General features: G+C 50.2%; 1 long non-coding RNA gene across 3 annotated transcripts; it reads right to left on the minus strand.

Moving 5' to 3' along the window:
* Positions 1-434: 434 nt before the first annotated feature.
* On the minus strand, positions 435-11711 carry LOC132005503 (uncharacterized). 3 transcript variants are annotated; one of them, XR_009400817.1, is made up of 4 exons: positions 11595-11711; positions 6750-6875; positions 2583-2720; positions 435-1657 (listed from the first exon to the last, which is right to left on the minus strand). It is a non-coding gene; the product is annotated as an uncharacterized LOC132005503 (long non-coding RNA). The 3 variants fall into 3 exon arrangements; XR_009400816.1 differs by lacking the exon at positions 11595-11711 and adding an exon at positions 8584-8859 and having other exon boundaries at positions 2583-2717; XR_009400818.1 differs by lacking the exon at positions 11595-11711 and adding an exon at positions 8584-8859.
* Positions 11712-16632: the final 4921 nt, after the last annotated feature.

A 16632-nucleotide genomic window follows, 5' to 3' on the forward strand; every position in this document is an offset into this window, starting at 1 on the left:
GGTAATAAGAGCTGCCTTCAGGAGGAGGAACTGGGTGGGTAGCAGAAACACATTGTTTAAAAATGGGAGCTACCCACACCCAACATGACAGGTGCTGTCTTCAACCCTTTGAAAATTGTAAAATAGAGGGGCATCTGGGTGGCTCAGTTGGTTAAGAGTCCGACACTTGATTGCAGCTCAGGTTATGATCTCAGGGTCATGAGATCGAGTCCCCCACTGGGCTCCGCACTCAGCCGGGAATCTGCTTGAGATTCTCTCTCCCTCCCTCTGCCTTTCCCCCACTCTCAAATAAATAAATCTGTAAAAACAAAACTGCAAAATAGAAATACTTATTTTCCCTACAGGCCTTTTGAGTCTTCTGATTCATGCATTCTGACTACATCTTACCCACTTAAATTAATACATTGTATTATTATTATTATTATTAGTTTTAAGATTTTATTTATTTGACAGACAGAGATCACAAATAGGCAGAGAGGCAGGCAGAGAGAGAGGAGGAAGCAGGCTCCCCGCCGAGCAGAGAGCCCAGTTCGGGGCTGGATCCCAGGACCCTGGGATCATGACCTGAGCCTAAGGCGGAGGCTTTAACCCACTGAGCCACCCAGGTGCCCCAATACATTACATTATTTTTAAAGATTAGCCTGGGGCGCCTGGGTGGCTCAATTGTTAAGTGTCTGTCTTTAGCTCCGGTCATGATCCCAGGGTCCTGGGATGGAGCCCCATGTTGGGCTCCCCGCTCTGCAGGAAGCCTGCTTCTCCCTCTCCCCCTCCCTCTGCTTGTGTTCCCTCTCTTGCTGTCTATCTGTCAAATAAATTAAAAAATAAAAAATAAAAAAAGATTAGCCCAGCATCTGGCACAAAATGAATGAGCAACTGACAGTCATGTCATGATGATGGAGGCGTGCCCTGCCCATCCCCCCTTCCTTCTCCTCCCTCGGAACACCCACGCCTGGGAACCTCCCTCTCCTCTGAGCCTCCCCACGCTGGCCCGGCCCAAGCCCAGCCCTGGAAGTGTTTGATCTGACCACTTCAGAGCCTTCACCTCTGGGCCTGCAGCATGAGAGGGACTGGAGCTGGGAATCCTCCCCAGCGGAGCTTTTGAGGATGGGATGAAAGAAAGTAGCCATATGGAGAGCTCAGGAATGCAGGGCAGAGTCAGGAAGGGGTGAGGCTGAGGGGAGTCAGGGAGGCAGAGAAGAAGAGCTTTCTAAGGCATGTACCAAGTATCTGCTGTGTACCCGGCCATGTGCTGGGCAGTGTTGGGGACACAGTGGTGACCGGCCGGCCCTGTCCTCACAGGGCATTGCGGGAGTTGGGCCAGTGACTAGAGAGTGACAACCCTAGAGTGAACAGGGTTAGGAGGGGAGGCACTTGAGGCAGTCAAAGAGGGCTTCCTGGAGGAGGGGGTACCAAGCTCCTTACAGTCTACAACACACAGACACTTATCTTTTCGGCAGCATCTGATGACACCTTCCCTCATCCCCTTAAATCCTGCTGTGCTGGCCTTCTTTCTGATTCTCGAATTCTTGGAGCTCATTTCCAAGCCTCTGAGCCATTGTACTTGCTGTTCCTTCTGCCTGATTTTCTCTTCTCCCTTCCTCACCTGGAGGGCTCCTTCTCAGTCAGACCATAGGCCAGTTATTCTTGCAGCATTGAACTTAAAAAAAAAAAAAAAAAAAAAGTCCCATTTGTACTTTCTGTTGTCTCCTTTATTTTCTGCCTGGTCACCTAGGATGCCCCCTGTCCTCAGTTCTGGCTCCCTAATCCCTGGCAGGCACCCTCGTCAGCCCCTCAAAATTGATGGATGTCAAACCTTTGTCATGTGAAGGAAGGAGCCAATATCTCCGGAATAAATCTCAGTCTGGTGAAGAGGTGGGAGAAGGGAGAGGGAACAGCATGAGCAGAGAGGAAGCTGGTGTTTCAGAGGCCCCCGGGGGGGTGGGGGTTGTTTGTGGCTGGAAGAAAGAGCAGAGGACTGAGGAGGGAGGGAAGTTAGAGAGGGAGCTATACAGGGGAGGGGGGAGGGAGGTGAGTCTGCTCCTAACCTTCTAGACTGGGTAGGAAGCATCCAGAGCTTTGGTTCGCTGCACAGCCCGAGGTGGCCAGACCATATAATGACCCTTTTGTGTAGGGCTGGAGGTGGCCAAAGGTGCCTTTTTGGGAGACCCCGTGGGTGGCTGGGTGAGACCAGGCCAGAGGGCTGGGTCTGAGGGACAGGCCTCGCCTCCCAGAGCCTCTAAGGGCTTCGTGCAGAACATTCCATGGCGGGACCTTCTGGAACCGGCTACGATGGCTTGGCAGCCCTGGCCAGTCCTTGCTCTCGGGTCACTGCCTCAGCCTCCTCCAGCCCTGCTCCCCACAGCAGCCCTGGGCAGTCCTTTTTATAGAACACTTGAAAAATGTTAATAGGTAATTAAGGGCACATGGCAGAGATTTCTAAAAGTACAGGAGAGGACTCAGTGAGAGCCTTCCCTTCTCCCGTCCCCCTGTCCTCCCCAGGGCCCCACCAGTTTCTTGGGTTTTCTCCAGAGATAGTCTGTCACATGTAAGCGCAGATGGCAAAGTGCTTTTCAGGTTTGTACCTTTTTCTTCTTTCTTTCTTTCTTTTTTTTTTTCCAATTTAAGTACAGTTAGGGACGCCTGGTCGACTCAGCCCGTGGAGCGTGCAACTCTTGATCTCAGGATTGTGAGTTCAAGCCCCACATTGGGTGTAAAGCCTACTTAAAAAAAAAAAAAAGAGTACATTCATTTATTCAACACATGTTTATTGAGCACTTACTGTGGTTGGGCACTGTTCTGGGCACTGGGGGATACAGCAGCAAAGAAAATAGACAAAATTCTCAGCCTTCTTGGAGATGACATTCTAGTGGGGGGAGACAGTAGATAAATGAACTAAGTACATTTTGACCTTATACAGTAGGTGAGATGGCACAGTAAGTGCTTTTGATAAGACATAAAGCAGGTGGGATGTCTGGGTGGCTTAGTTGGTTAAGCGTCTGCCTTTGGCTTGGGTCATGATCCCAGGGTCCTGGGATCAAGTCCCACATCGGACTCCTTGCTCAGTGGGAAGCCTGCTTCTCTCTCTGCCTGCTGCTCTCCCTGCTTGTGCTCTCTATCTCTCTGATAATAAATTTTAAGAAATCGTAAAAACAATAACAAAAAATAAGGCAGGCAAAGAAGGCAGAATATTGGGGAAGCAGGTTTCTATTTTTTTTTTTTACAAAACAGTCAGAGAAGGCTCCAGTAAAGGGGAATGTTTGAGCAAAGGCCCAAAGAAGGTAAGGAAGTGAGTCACATGGCTGTCTGGGAACATGGGTGCAAACAGCAGGCGGAATAGCAAGTGCAAAGGCCCTGAGGTCAGAGTGAGTCTGAAGTGTTCTAGATCCAGGAAGGAGCTGCAAAGCGGAAGAGGAATGCAAGAGACAAGCGGGGCCAAGATTTGCTCTCAGAGGACGTGTCCTCAAGTTGACTTTTGCTTTCTCCTCTGGGAAATGTCTCTGAGATGTCTCAGTGGTGTGCTGGGACCGGCGTGTAGTGATTCGGGAGAGCCGATGGCTAAACTTTCGGGAATTTTGCAAGCCAGTTGTCACACACAGCTATTACCAAAAATTAAATTATATACATTTACAGAGAAATAAATGGTATGAAACACAAAGATAATAAGTAGTCAATATTTACCACTTCCTAATGATTGTACTACATTTTAACTGCTGTCTCTGCTCCAGGGGCTCCCTACACCTACCTACTGTGTCTACCTGGTAGAAACACAACCTACCAGTGGGCTGTTTCTTTTCTTTTCTTTTCTTTTTTTTTCTGAATTCTGCATTCAACGATGTCACAATTCAGCAATGTCAACCAGTGGCTTGAAATGTGCAATGGTGGGAGTAGGTAACCCATCGACCCTGACAACTCAGGGCTGTTTCTTCCCACAAAGAGCTGGTGGTGAAGCATTCACCAACATGGTTGTAATGCATAGAGATTTGGCTCCCCTCCCCCCTAAAGCTGGGTAGGGTTCCCTTGCGTGGATGGGATGGTAGGTATTCTACTGTCCTCCTCCTAATGGAGAAAAGCAGGTTTCCCGTATTTTGCTGGCACAAACAACATCAGTGATTTCCAGCATGTGACCACAGCCGTGTAATAAAACCCCAAAGAACTTCTGTGTTCTTTGAACAAAGCAAAAGGTGTGGGAGTCATAACCTTAATGATTGTTGCCTAAGTTCTCTCCACGAAGGCTGTGCCCATTTCCACACCCACTGGCAAATGGGTCAGAGTGCAAAGACTTCCTGTAAGGACCATAACCTTGGGGTCGCCTGGGCGGCTCAGGTGGTTGAGTGTCTGTCTTCAGCTGGGGTCATGGTAGGAGAGAGGGGGCCCTGGGATCAAGGCCCACGTGGGGCTCCCTGCTCCCCCTGCTTGTGCTCCCTCTCTGTGTCAAATAAATAAATAAATTCTTTAAAATAAATAAATAAAAACCGTGAACTTGGCTGTGTCATTCTGCCACTTAAACTCTTTGATGCCCCCCATCATCCCCCCCCACCTCCCGCTGATTCTCCAGAGGTCCAGGTCCTTCAAAGTCAGGTCATCCCTTTGTCTGGAGACTGGGAGGTTGAGTCATGGCCCTAACCTGACCCCTTGATAATCTGCTGTCTGTCCCCTGAAATGGGCCTTGTCCCTGCCCACTCTTGCTTCCTCCTACTTTTCCCTTCTTGGGGAAATTACTCCCAGAGCCTGACCGCCAGACTAACTCCCACTGGATCACTTTGGCTCCTTTTCTTTCTTTCTTTCTTTTTTTTTTTTTTTTTAAGATTTTATTTATTTATTTATTTATTTATTTGATAGACAGAGATCACAAGTAGGCTGAGAGGCAGGCAGAGAGAAAGAGAGAAAGGAAGAAGCAGGCTGCCCGCTGAGCAGAGATCCCGATGTGGGGCTCGATCCTAGAACCCCGGGATCATGACCTGAGCCAAAGGCAGGGGCTTTAACCCACTAAGCCACCCAGGCACCCCAGTTCGGCTCCGAAATCCTTCCTTTAGCCGTCTCCAGCAACATTGGAATTGATGAGTTCATCAGAGTGAAAAACCATCCAGTTGGCTGCCTTCAGGCAGAGCTGGGTCTAGGAGTTTGAACAATGCCACGAGGCCCATCAGCTCCATTCTCTTTCATGCAGGCACCCTCTGGCAGACTTGGCCTTTAGAGACTCTCTCTGCATCCTCCCCTGGTCACGGGAGGCAATAAGCTGGAGGGGGAGGTAAGGTTCCAGGTGGAGAAAGAGCCTGCCGCAGTGCGGGTGGGAACCTGAGCTAGAACCCAGATCCTGGAGGGGCCTGGTAAACAGCCCAGTAGTTACGTAACACTCTGCAGGCCAAACTGTGAAGAAAGGGACAAGTCCTTGCCACTTGCTGAATTCCTCTGTTGAGAGGCAGAGTGGGAAAAGCTGCTTCGGCTCCAGAGGTAGAAAATCTGTGTTCAAATCCTGCCTCTGGGCTTTGGCACGATGAAAACATGTTTGAAACTAGGTAGTGCTGATAGTCAGTGTGAATGTCTTCAATGTCCCTGGATCGCACTCTTTAGAATGATTAAAATAGGGGTGCCTGGGTGACTCAGTTGATATAAGCATCTGCCTTGAACTCAGGTCAGGATCCCAGGATCCTGGGATTGAGCCCCGTACTGGTCTCCCTGATTGGTGGGAAGCCTGCTTCTCCCTCTGCTTCTCTCCCTGCTTGTGCTCTCTTTGGCTCTCTCTCTCAAATAAGTAAATTAACCTAAAAAGGATGATTAAAATAAGGGAGCCTGGGTGGTGCAGTCGGTCAAGCATCTGACTCTTGGTTTCAGCTCAGGTAGTGATCTCAGGGTCCTAGGCTGGAGCCCTGCCTCTGGCTCTGAGCTCAGCATAGGGCAACTGCTTGAGATTTTCCCTCTTCATTTGCCCCTCCCCCACTACGCTCTCTAAAATAAATAAATAAAATCTTTAAAAATTTTTTAAAAATATGGGGCGCCTAAGTGTCTCAGTTGGTTGGGGGACTGCCTTCCCCTCAGGTCATGATCCTGGAGTCTCAGGATTGAGTTCAGCATCTGGTTCCCTGCGCAGTAGGGAGTCTGCTTCTCTCTGACCTTTCCCCTCTCGTGCTTTCTCTCTCAAATGAAAAAATAGAATCTTTTAAAAAAATTAAATGAAAAAAAATTTTAAATTCAAAAAATAAATAAAATGATTAAAATGGCCAACATCTTGGGGTGCCTGGGTGGCTCAGTGGATTAAGCCTCTGCCTTCGGCTCAGGTCATGATCTCAGGGTCCTGGGATCAAGCCCCACAACGGGCTCTCTGCTCAGCAAGAAGTCTGCTTCCCCCTCCCTCTCTGCCTACCTGTGATCTCTCTCTCTGTGTGTCAAATAAATAAAATCTTAAAAAAAAAAAAAATGGTCAACATCCTGAGATGTATATTTTAACCACAGCATGAAGTAGTGAAGCTGAAGATGCTAAAAATACAATAAAATCAAATCTAAATTAAGAGAGGCGCCTGGGTGGCTCAGGTCATGAGCCCTGAGTTGGGCTCTCTGCTTGGCAGGGCGCCTGCTTCCCCCTCCTCTCTCTCTCTGCCTGCCTCTCGGCCTACTTGTGATCTCTGTCTGTCAAATAAATGAGTAAAATCTTAAAAAAAAAAAAAAAAATACACACACACACACACACACACACACACACACACAAATTAAGGAAGAAAGAAAAAGAAATCCTGGCTCTTCTGGTTGCTTACCAGCTGTGTGACCTGGGTCTGGCTACCTCTCTGAACCTCTGTTCCCCGGACTGAGAAATGATGGTGGTAACAGGAGAGTCGCAGGCTTGTGGAGAACCTCAAACGAGTCCAGACTTGTGTATCGAGCTGGAAGCAGCAATCAGGATTTGGTAAGTGTTCAATATTTGGCCTAATTACATCAAAATACGAGGTGATTGCTAATGGAAAGAAATCAAATGCAAGAGGTCATCGTCCTGGTCTCTTGGATTGCCAAATCCGTATTCCTTGCAGTGCTGGGGGCTGGACGTGGGAGATCAGGGGGTCAGCCCCGCAGGACTTGTACCCTGGCAAGGTGGGAGGAGTGAGGGCGCTCTCTGGAGCCTTTTACAAGGGCACTGATACCAATCCCGAGGGCTCCACCCTGTGATTGACTCTCCTCCCAAAGGCCCCACCTCCTAATAGCACTACCTGGTAGGGGGTAGATTTCAACATATAAATTTTGGGGAGGGGAGACACAAGCACTCAAACCACGGCAATCCCGTACGTAATGTGGGATTCCATTGACACGAACTGTGTCTAGTAGAGACAAATCCATAGACTGAAAGCTCATTTGTGGTGGCCGGCCCCTGGGGGAGGGGATGGGAGTCCCAGCTTTAATGCGCACGGGGTTTCTTTCCTTGGGATGGGGGGTGGTGATAAAAATGTTTTGGAACTAGACAGACGTGGTGGTCACATGGCATTGTACAAAAGGCCACTGATTTAAGATGTTTTAAAAGGATTCATTTTCATGTTATGTCAATTTCATCTCAAACATGATTTTTTAAAATGCAATTTCGGGGGCTCCTGGGGGGCTCAAGTTGGTTGAGCGGCTACCTTCAGCTCAGGTCGTGATCCCAGGGTCCTGGTGTTGGGGTTTTGGAATATAGGGGAGGTTTTGGGGGGGCGGTGAGGTCCAAAGCTGATGACCAAGAAAGAATTCTTGAGACGTTTTTGGTGCAAAATGGTGGTTTTTATTAAAGGGCAGGGGACAGGATCCCTGGGCAGAGGAGCTGCTGCACCGGGGACAGGAGGAGGGGCCCATTATAGGCTTGGGGGTTGGGGGAAGTAAGGACATGGAAGGTTTCAAAAGAATTTTCATATGTTAAAGAGGACCTACAAGATACCTAGAGGCCCGGCCTTGGCCATTGTCAAGTTAGGGTTGTTTTCCTCTTTAGCAAGGCATTACCATTAAGACAGCTGGGGGCTTCCTGGAAGAATGTCACACACAGCCCACCCAGGAGTGGGGAGGGGGAAGGGGAGGGGAGGTTGCAGGGGGTCAACTTCTGCTTTGTCCTCGCTTGCCTTCTGCTCCCTCATCTCTTGGGCTCAAGTCCCAAGCTCTCCCCCCAACCCCAATCAGGCACCCTGCTCAGCAGGAAGCCTGCTTCTCCTGTCTCTGTTGCCCGTCACTCCCCCTGCTTGTGCCTGCCCTCTCTCTCTCTCTCTGTCAAATAAATAAATAAAATCTTTTTTTTTTTAAAGTTAAAAAATGTACTTTGGGGGAAAAATGGATGGAATGTGTCTTTTTTTTCTTTTTAAGATTTTATTTATTTATTTGACAGAGAGAAATCACAAGTAGATGGAGAGGTAGGCAGAGAGAGAGAGAGAGGGAAGCAGGCTCCCTGCTGAACAGAGAGCCCAATGCGGGACTCGATCCCAGGACCCTGAGATCATGACCTGAGCCGAAAGCAGCAGCTTAACCCACTGAGCCACACAGGCGCCCCTGGAATGTGTCTTGACGTCCTTCTCTGGCTTCTCTTTTTCTGAGTGCTCTCCCCTCTTCCTGGCCTCATACCCCATCCCCATCCCCACTCACAGCTTCTCCTCTGGTTCCTTCAGTGAGTTGCTGTGGAAACTCGTGCCTCGGTTTCCTCATCTGTAACAAGAGTGGGTCGGACCCAAGGGTCTCTGACGCACCCTCCAGTGTGTTCCCAAGTATTACTTGAGCCCCAGGTGGCAACTTCCCCCGTGCTCTTCCAGCTGCACCCCCACAGCAGCTGCCCCCTCTCCGCAGTCTCCCCAGAGGGACTTTGCCCAGGGTCTGTTAATCAGCACTCAGATTAACTCAGATGCCCGGTCATCTCAGGCTCAAATGCACATCCTCACCCCCCTCCAAGCCAGGTCGCTGGCCTCACACTCCCCTCAGAAGCAAAGGGTGGCTCTTGGGACATTTCTCCTGGGATCCAGCGGGCTCCACAGGTGTGGGTGGTGTGGGGGAGGGGATGACTTGACACTCAAGGGCTTCCCTAGCCTCAGATGGCCTGGGGGCTGCAGTTTCTCCAGATTCACAGTGCTCGGGTCCTTCAGGTTGGTGGCCTTCAGAGGCGATGCCCACACAGTCACCCTAAGCAGCCCGTGTGATCATTTACCCTCTGAACGGGCTCCTAACAAGGCCGGGTGCCTTTGGAGCCCCACCCCCCTACCCCTACACACACACCCCTGGTATGACCGGGAAAGTTAATACTCATGGTAATACTCACCCCCCATATACTCATCTTTTTTTTTTTTTTAATTTTTTAAAAAAAATTTATTTATTTATTTGAGAGAGAGAGAGCACAAGCTGGGGGAGAGGCAGAGGGAAAAAGAAGCAGGCTTCCTGCTGAGCTGGGACCCCCCCCATCCCAGGACCCCGAGATCATAACCTGAGCCAAAGGCAGATTGCTTAACCGACTGATCCACCCAGGCGTCCCAACTTGTCTCTTGTGACATTGCCAAGATCCCTGCCTTGCAGGGCCTTCTGTCCCAGGTTTTATTGAATTCTCCTGCCATCTGGGGGTGGGTAAAAGGTCAACTAAGAAAAGGGAGGGCGCATCTCTCTGCTCCTACTCCCCAGCACCCTTGACCATTACTCTATCCTGACTCCCTAGACGCATCAAATGTCCTTTACCCAGGTCCCCCAGGCCCTGAGGCAGCTGTGGGGTCTGCAGAGCAGGGCCTGGAGTGGTGGCTGCGCAGGGCAGGGGTGGGGGGTGGAAAGGGCTCCCAGGATCTTGAAGGCATCTGGGGAGAGTGGGGGAGGACAGCGCCTGACACCCCTGCTCTGGGCCTCAAGGCCCAGAAACCCGAGTTACTCCTGTACCACAAGCCTTAGGGACCTGATGTCCTACAGCTGAGGGAGGTGAAGCTGAGCAGCCCAGACAAGCCAGCCCTTAAATAAATAATTAGAAAGATTGGAAGGGAAGGTCTGGGCCCTTCTCCAAGGCCCCAGGTGGCAGCTTCCCAGCAGATCTCAATGCCTGAAGCCCCCCCCCCCCCCCCCCCGGGGGCTTTTGGCTCTGACATACCCAAGTGTCCTGTGTCCTCCTCTCCTTCCTGCTTTGGAAGGAATCAATGTGCATTCCCAGAGTCCCTACTGGGCCAGGTACAGGGCAACACTGGGGACTCAGCGGGGGTCAAGACGACCCCCCCCAACCCCCAGCCCAATGGAGGGGAACAGACCCATCCCCAGACAGTGACCAGCCAGGGTGGGCGGGAGCTGGAGGAGCCTTAGAGGGACACCTGACCCAGCCTGGATAGTTCTAGAAGACTCAGGGGATCCCTGAGTCAGAATCTGAAAATGGGTTAAGCAAAGAGAGGGTTATATGAGAAAAAGATGGGGGGAGGGACCAGCTGCAAAGGTCAGGGAGCAGCAGACCGGGTAGGGCTCCACAGACCAGTGTTTTCCAAAGGGTATCAAATTTAAGACGCTCGATGGGTAACAGAAGGCGGGTTTGATTTGCAACACAGCGTGTGTCTGTACAGGTGTGCACACACAGATAAAGCAAAAAGCCACGAAACAATAATCACAAGACCTGAGCCAAGATTAAACGCTGGGTGCTTACCTTGCTGAGCCACCTAGATGCCCCTGAAGATTTTTATTTTTATGTAATCGCTACACCCAACATGGGGCTCGAACTCGACCCCAAGATCAAGAGTCGTGTGCTCTTCCCATGTATCGCTCCAGCTTCCTTCCTTTCTTTCTTTTCTTTTCTTTTTTTTTTTTTTTTTTAAGATTTTATTTATTTATTTGGCAGAGAGAGTGATCACAAGTAGGCGAAGGGGCAGGCAGAGGGCGGGGGGAGCAGGCTCCCTGCTGAAAAGAGAGCCCAATGCAGGGCTCAATCCCAGGACCCTGAGATCATGACCTAAGACAAGGCAGAGGCTTAACCCACTGAGACACCCAGGCACCCCCAGCTTCATTTCCTGGTACTTTCCAGTTTGAACTTCTTCCTCTCACCAACGGAGCCACTCTTGGTTTCACAAATTCCGTATGTCCAGATTTTTGCCCTTACTGCATCCTCCGTCCATGTCCAGGTCCTTTTTCGCTTCGCTGGTTAGCTCTGACAACCTTCAAAACTCAGCTCAGATGTCCCCTTTCCCAGGAAACCTTCCTCAGCTCCCCTTCCCAGGCTAGGCTTCTCCCCTGGGCTCCTCTTTTCCTAGCACTTGGGGGTTGTCACAGTCTGTCTCCCCCACTGGACTATGAGCTCAGGAGGACAGGAGCTACGCCTGTCTCTGTCACTGCCGGGACCCCCGTGCCCCTCAGTAAAGGCCAGGGACCCCGTAGGTGCTCAGAAAAAGTTTGTGGAACACATGAAGGCAAATCTGAGGGAGGAGCAGAGGCTGCGTCCTCTGGGAGCTCCTGATCACAGGTCTGATGGAGAAGGCTTGATGCCCTGAAGTTAACTCAGTTCCTCCTGCTCTCCAATACCCGGTCCTCTCATGGAGGATACCATTCCAAACAATACCCATTTCACAGATGGCAAAGTGATGTCAAGAGGGTTCTCTGTGCTCTGTGCAGTCCAGATTCCACACTGCTCAGCCCAACCACCTCCTGGCCCCTCTCACCTCCTTCCAAGAGCCCCAGGCCTTTTCTTTTCCAACGATGAAATTCGAATCTGGGTAGGAGGTTTGGCTGAGCAGGAGGAATGACAGCTGAGACTAGTTGGTATACTTTGCTCTCAAAGCCAAAGCTGGAGGAGGGAAGGGGGTGGGACGCTACTGGCCAATCCTGGACCGGACCCTCAAACCTTCCCGTCTTGGCCCAGACCCACCCCACACTTCCCGAAAGTTCTGGGCTCCCCTAAGTCTCAGAGACTCCTCCCTCCAACTTGTCTTCCCATCTGGCACACTTGCACTTGAAATGTGAGAGCGGCAGCCATGTGAAGGCTGCCCTAGGCCGGTGTTGCCCAACAAGCCTGGGCCACTTCTCCATACCCAAGGCCCTGATTATGGGGAGGGGGGGGGGCTGCTGCTAGAAACTTCCCTGCCCCCAGCCTCTCCACCTGCTGGCAGGGCACCTGAAACCCAGCTGTCCGGTCCCACCTGCTGCCTCTCAAGGCTCCCTTCTCCCAGAGGCCCCAAAGCATGAACACTTCTGGGGGGAGGGGCGAGGGGAATAGAGAGAGGGAAGGAGCACCAGCCTGTGGGTCTGCATCTTTGTCTTTTTAACTTACACCTTAGATAAAATGTTGATCTCAAGAAGCCTTCACGGCTTCAAATACCATGAGGCTGCAGTTCGCTAGCTACCAACCAAAGCACTTCATACCCGTGAACTTGGTTCATCCCCCCGCCCGCCCCACAAGAGGAACTCTGAGTCCAGACACTATCATCTCTGCCTCACAGCTGAGCAAACCACGGGGCTCTCGTTGAACCTCAAAGCCACGCTTTTCTTTCTGAAAGCCACCACTTCGAGCACCTCCTATAGATTTTTTTTTTTTTAAAGATTTTATTTATTTATTTGACAGAGAGAAATCACAAGTAGATGGAGAGGCAGGCAGAGAGAGAGAGAGGGAAGCAGGCTCCCTACTGAGCAGAGAGCCCAATGCGGGACTCGATCCCAGGACCCTGAGATCATGACCCGAGCCGAAGGCAGCGGCTTAACCCACTGAGCCACCCAGGCGCCCTAGATTTTTTTTTTTAATTTAAGATTTTTATTTATTTATTTGAGAGAGACAGAGAGAGAGAGCTCTTCTGTGGATTCTTACAGAGAGAGTCTGATAGAGAGGCTGGTCCGTATCTGTTTCCCCGCAGATTACAGGGTGTGCTGTGCTGCTTCTCGCCTCCTGTACCTTGTGTGTTCCCCTTTAACAATATTTCTTGACACCTGCTTTGTTACTGAAACCTGCCCTCCACCCAGTTCCACATCCGTCTCATTCTATTGGACGTGTCTCTGTGTTGTCTTCCGTGGACATGGTTTGTTGACTGATTGAAGGAAGGAGTTACTGGATAGACAGATGCCCAGCTGAAGAATTTGGACTTTATCCCCAAGGAAGCCATTTAGAGGGCGGGGTGACCAAGTTAGATCCATGCTTGGGCACGTTCTGGGCTCTTCTCAGCTCTGGGGCTTTGCATGTACAGGTCCCTTTGCCTGAAATACTCCCTCCCTGGGCTTGGTGCAACCTTTTGCTATCCCAGTTGAGATGTCCCCTCCTCCAGGAAGCCCTCCCTGACCTCCAGGTCTCTGCTCCTGACCTCCCTGCTCTGCTCACTCTGTGTCATCCCCTTCTGGGGATGGGTAGTCTCCCTCATTGTACCCTGAGTCCTGAGTCCGCAGAGGAAAGGGCCAGGAATGTATCCGTCCCCCGGTACCGCCCATCACAGGGTCAAACACTGAGTTCAGAAGAGATGCTGGTCCCTTGAAAGAAATGCCTCTGTTTGGGAAGGAGCCAACTGCAGGGGTAGCCGTGGCTTCCAATAGGGGTGGAGGGCACAGGCTGGGGTCCGAGACACCTGAGTTTGAATTCCTTGCCCAGGTAGAGGGTTGGGGCCACAACACATCTTGTGTCCCCAGCTGCTTCCAAATCGGGGAAAGCAGAGTGTGAAGTCTCAAGGATTAGTGGAGATAAGATAACGTCTTGACAGCATTTCAGACAAGGTGGAAGCCTCTTCTCCGGCCGCCTCAGGGCTTTGCACCTGCCCTTTCTTTACCCTAGAATGTTCTTTCCATAGTGAAGACTCCTTCTTGTCTTACAGGTCCTGCTGCAAATGTCACTGCCTCAGAGTGGCCCATCCTGACCACTCCATCTCTCTGCCATACAGTGTTTCATCTTTTTCCAGAACTTACCCTCTGGTAGATGAAGTTTATTTCCCTGTCTTCTCTCGATAGAATGCTGACAAGGAGTTTGCCTTCCTTCCTTCCTTCCTTTTTCCTTTTCTTTTTTTCCTCACTGCTGAATCCCTACACAATGAACAGCCCTTGGCCCTGAGGAAAGATCTCAAGGAATATTGGTAGAGCAAATCAAGTGCTCAGGAACTGGCCCCTCAGGTTTTGTATCGACCGTCACTGTGTGCACGCTCGAATTTATGCTTAACGTTGGCTTCGGGACAAATGAGAAAACCGATACTCAGCTGGTAAGTGGTGGAGTCAGGATTCGAACCTGTGTCCATGTAGCTTTAGTGCCCACACTCTCTAGCCCACAACCAAGCACAGGAGAGCTGGGTGGGAGTTTGGTAAATGAATAAGACTCAGCTTACAAGGGCGAGATGAGGGCGGGGGCTTCCTGAAGTAAGTAGTTGAGGAGGGAGGACTTGGGAGGGGAGAGTGTGGGAGAGACACCCGGAGGAGGACCACACCACATTCCGGTGTGTATGGGTGACTCGTCTTCAGAGCTTGGGCAAACTCAGGTTGCCTGGTGTCAATGCCTGAGATCCTCCAGGATGTCACCAAAAGTTCTCCAGGCTCCTTTCCATGTGCCTCTGGGGCTGGGGCTGGCAGTGACCAGGACAGAGAGCTCACTACCAGGACCCAGCAGTCCCCAGAGCTGGTCCGAGCCCAAACCATGTTCTCCAATAATAATAATAACAGTGATTACAGGAATAGTACTGGGTAAATTTTTACTTATTTTTTAAAAAATATTTTATTTATTTATATGAGAGAGAGAGAAAGAGCACGTAGGAGTCGGGGGAGATAGGGAGAAACAGGTTTCCGACTGAGCAGAGAGCCCAATGTGGGGCTCGATCCCAGGACCCGGAGATCATGACCTGAGCCGAAGGCAGAGGCTTAACCAATTAAGCCACCTGGGTGCCCCCTGGGTAACCTTTTAAAGGGCTGACCTGCACTGTCTAAATGCTCTAAACATATGATCTCTGATCCTCACAACACCCTGGAAGTTGGGATCTGCTCTTCTTCTTCCCATTTTACAGGGGTAGAGACAGAGGCTCACAGAGGTTGTGACTTGCCTGAGGCCCCAGCAGCTGCTGTAGGAGGAAGCTTCTGAGGTTATCAGTATCTACCAACTTTGAGCAAATGCTGATGTCTGAAATGTCTTCCGAGAACAGAGCAGCTGGGGGAGGATTTGGGATTTCTTTTTTTCTCTTTTTTAAGATTTATTTACTTATTTTAAAGAGAGGGAGATGGAGCATGAGTGGGAGGACCAGAGGGAGAGAGAATCTTGAGCAGACTCCGCACAGAGTGTAGAGCCGGAGGTGCGGCTCAATCTCACGACCCCGAGATCATGACCCGAGTGGAAACCAAGAGTCAGATGCTCAGCCGGCTGTGCCACCCAGTCCCCGCAAAGAATAAGGATTTCAATCCCTCCGGGAGGAGGAGTAGGGAATGGTGACTGATTCACTGGAAAGGACTCAATGACAAAGAAGGAATTTAGGGAGGCAACCCAGTAGGGTGGGTTAGGAACTTGGGAGGCAAGCATGCAACTTCCAGCCTCCTCAAGTGTGGCCTCAAGGCACGTGACTTCCTCAGACTCTGATCCCCAGTTTTACTCATTGGAAGAATGGGTATAATAGTGGGACCCACCTCACCAAGGAGTTATGAAGATTCCCGTATGTGCATTTTACCTTAAGAGGAAAATAAAAACCGGGGCGCTTGGGTGGCTGAGCCCGTTAAGCGACAGACTCTTGATCTCAGCTCAGGTCTGGATCTCAGAGTCCTGAGTTCAAGTCTTGCATTGGACTCCATGCTGGGTGCGGCACCCACTTTAAAACATCCCTATGGGGAAATACTTGGGGAAAGCATTTGTAAAATCATTAGAACAGTTCTTACACCGAATTCTAATTTTTAACTTGGTGAATTGTGAATGACATACCAACTGGTAAGTGGATTACAATCCCCATCCAAGAACTGCTGTTATTGATGTGTCGGGTTCTGAACTGAAACATTTATTTTTTTAAAATTGTTTTTATTATTTATTTATTTCATTTTATTTTAACTTTTTAAGATTTTATTTACTTATTTGACAGATCACAGGTAAGCAGAGAGGCAGGCAGGGGGGTGGGTAGCAGGCTCCCTGCTGAGCAGAGAGCCTGATGACAGGCTCCATCCCAGAACCCTGGGATCACCGGATCTGAAGGCAGAGGCTTTAACCCATTGAGCCACCCAGACGCCCCTATTTACTTATTTTAAAAATATTTTATTTGTTTATTTGAGGAAGAGAGCGAGTGAGCAAGGAATAGCTAGGCAAGGGGCAGAAGGAGAAGTAGGCTCTCCACTGAGCAGGGAGCCCCGTGCAGGCGGGATCCTGGAACTCCGGCATCATGACCTGAGTGAGCTAAAGGCAAGTGTTTAGCCGACTGAGCCACCCAGGCACCCCTAGATTTTATCTTTAAGTAATTTCTACAACCAACATGGGCTTCAACCTACAACTCCGAGATCAAGAGTCACACTCTCCACAGACTGAGCCAGCCAGACGCCCCTGGAACATTTTTTTTTAAGTTATTAACATTATTAAAATAAATAATTCCATGTAACTTAAACCTTACATCAATTATGTGTGGGGTGAGCTTTAATAATCTGCATTTTACATTAGAAGAATCTGAGTTCCGAGAGAGACAGAGGCGACAAAAGACAGAATTCAGGCTAGAGGCGTTGCAGGCTGGGTTTTGAACCACCTGCGGCTCACTTGCACTTTCCTAGAGATCTTCAGGCCCG

This window comes from Mustela nigripes, chromosome 17 (assembly GCF_022355385.1).
Source record: "Mustela nigripes isolate SB6536 chromosome 17, MUSNIG.SB6536, whole genome shotgun sequence".
Classification (NCBI taxonomy): Eukaryota; Metazoa; Chordata; class Mammalia; order Carnivora; family Mustelidae; genus Mustela; species Mustela nigripes.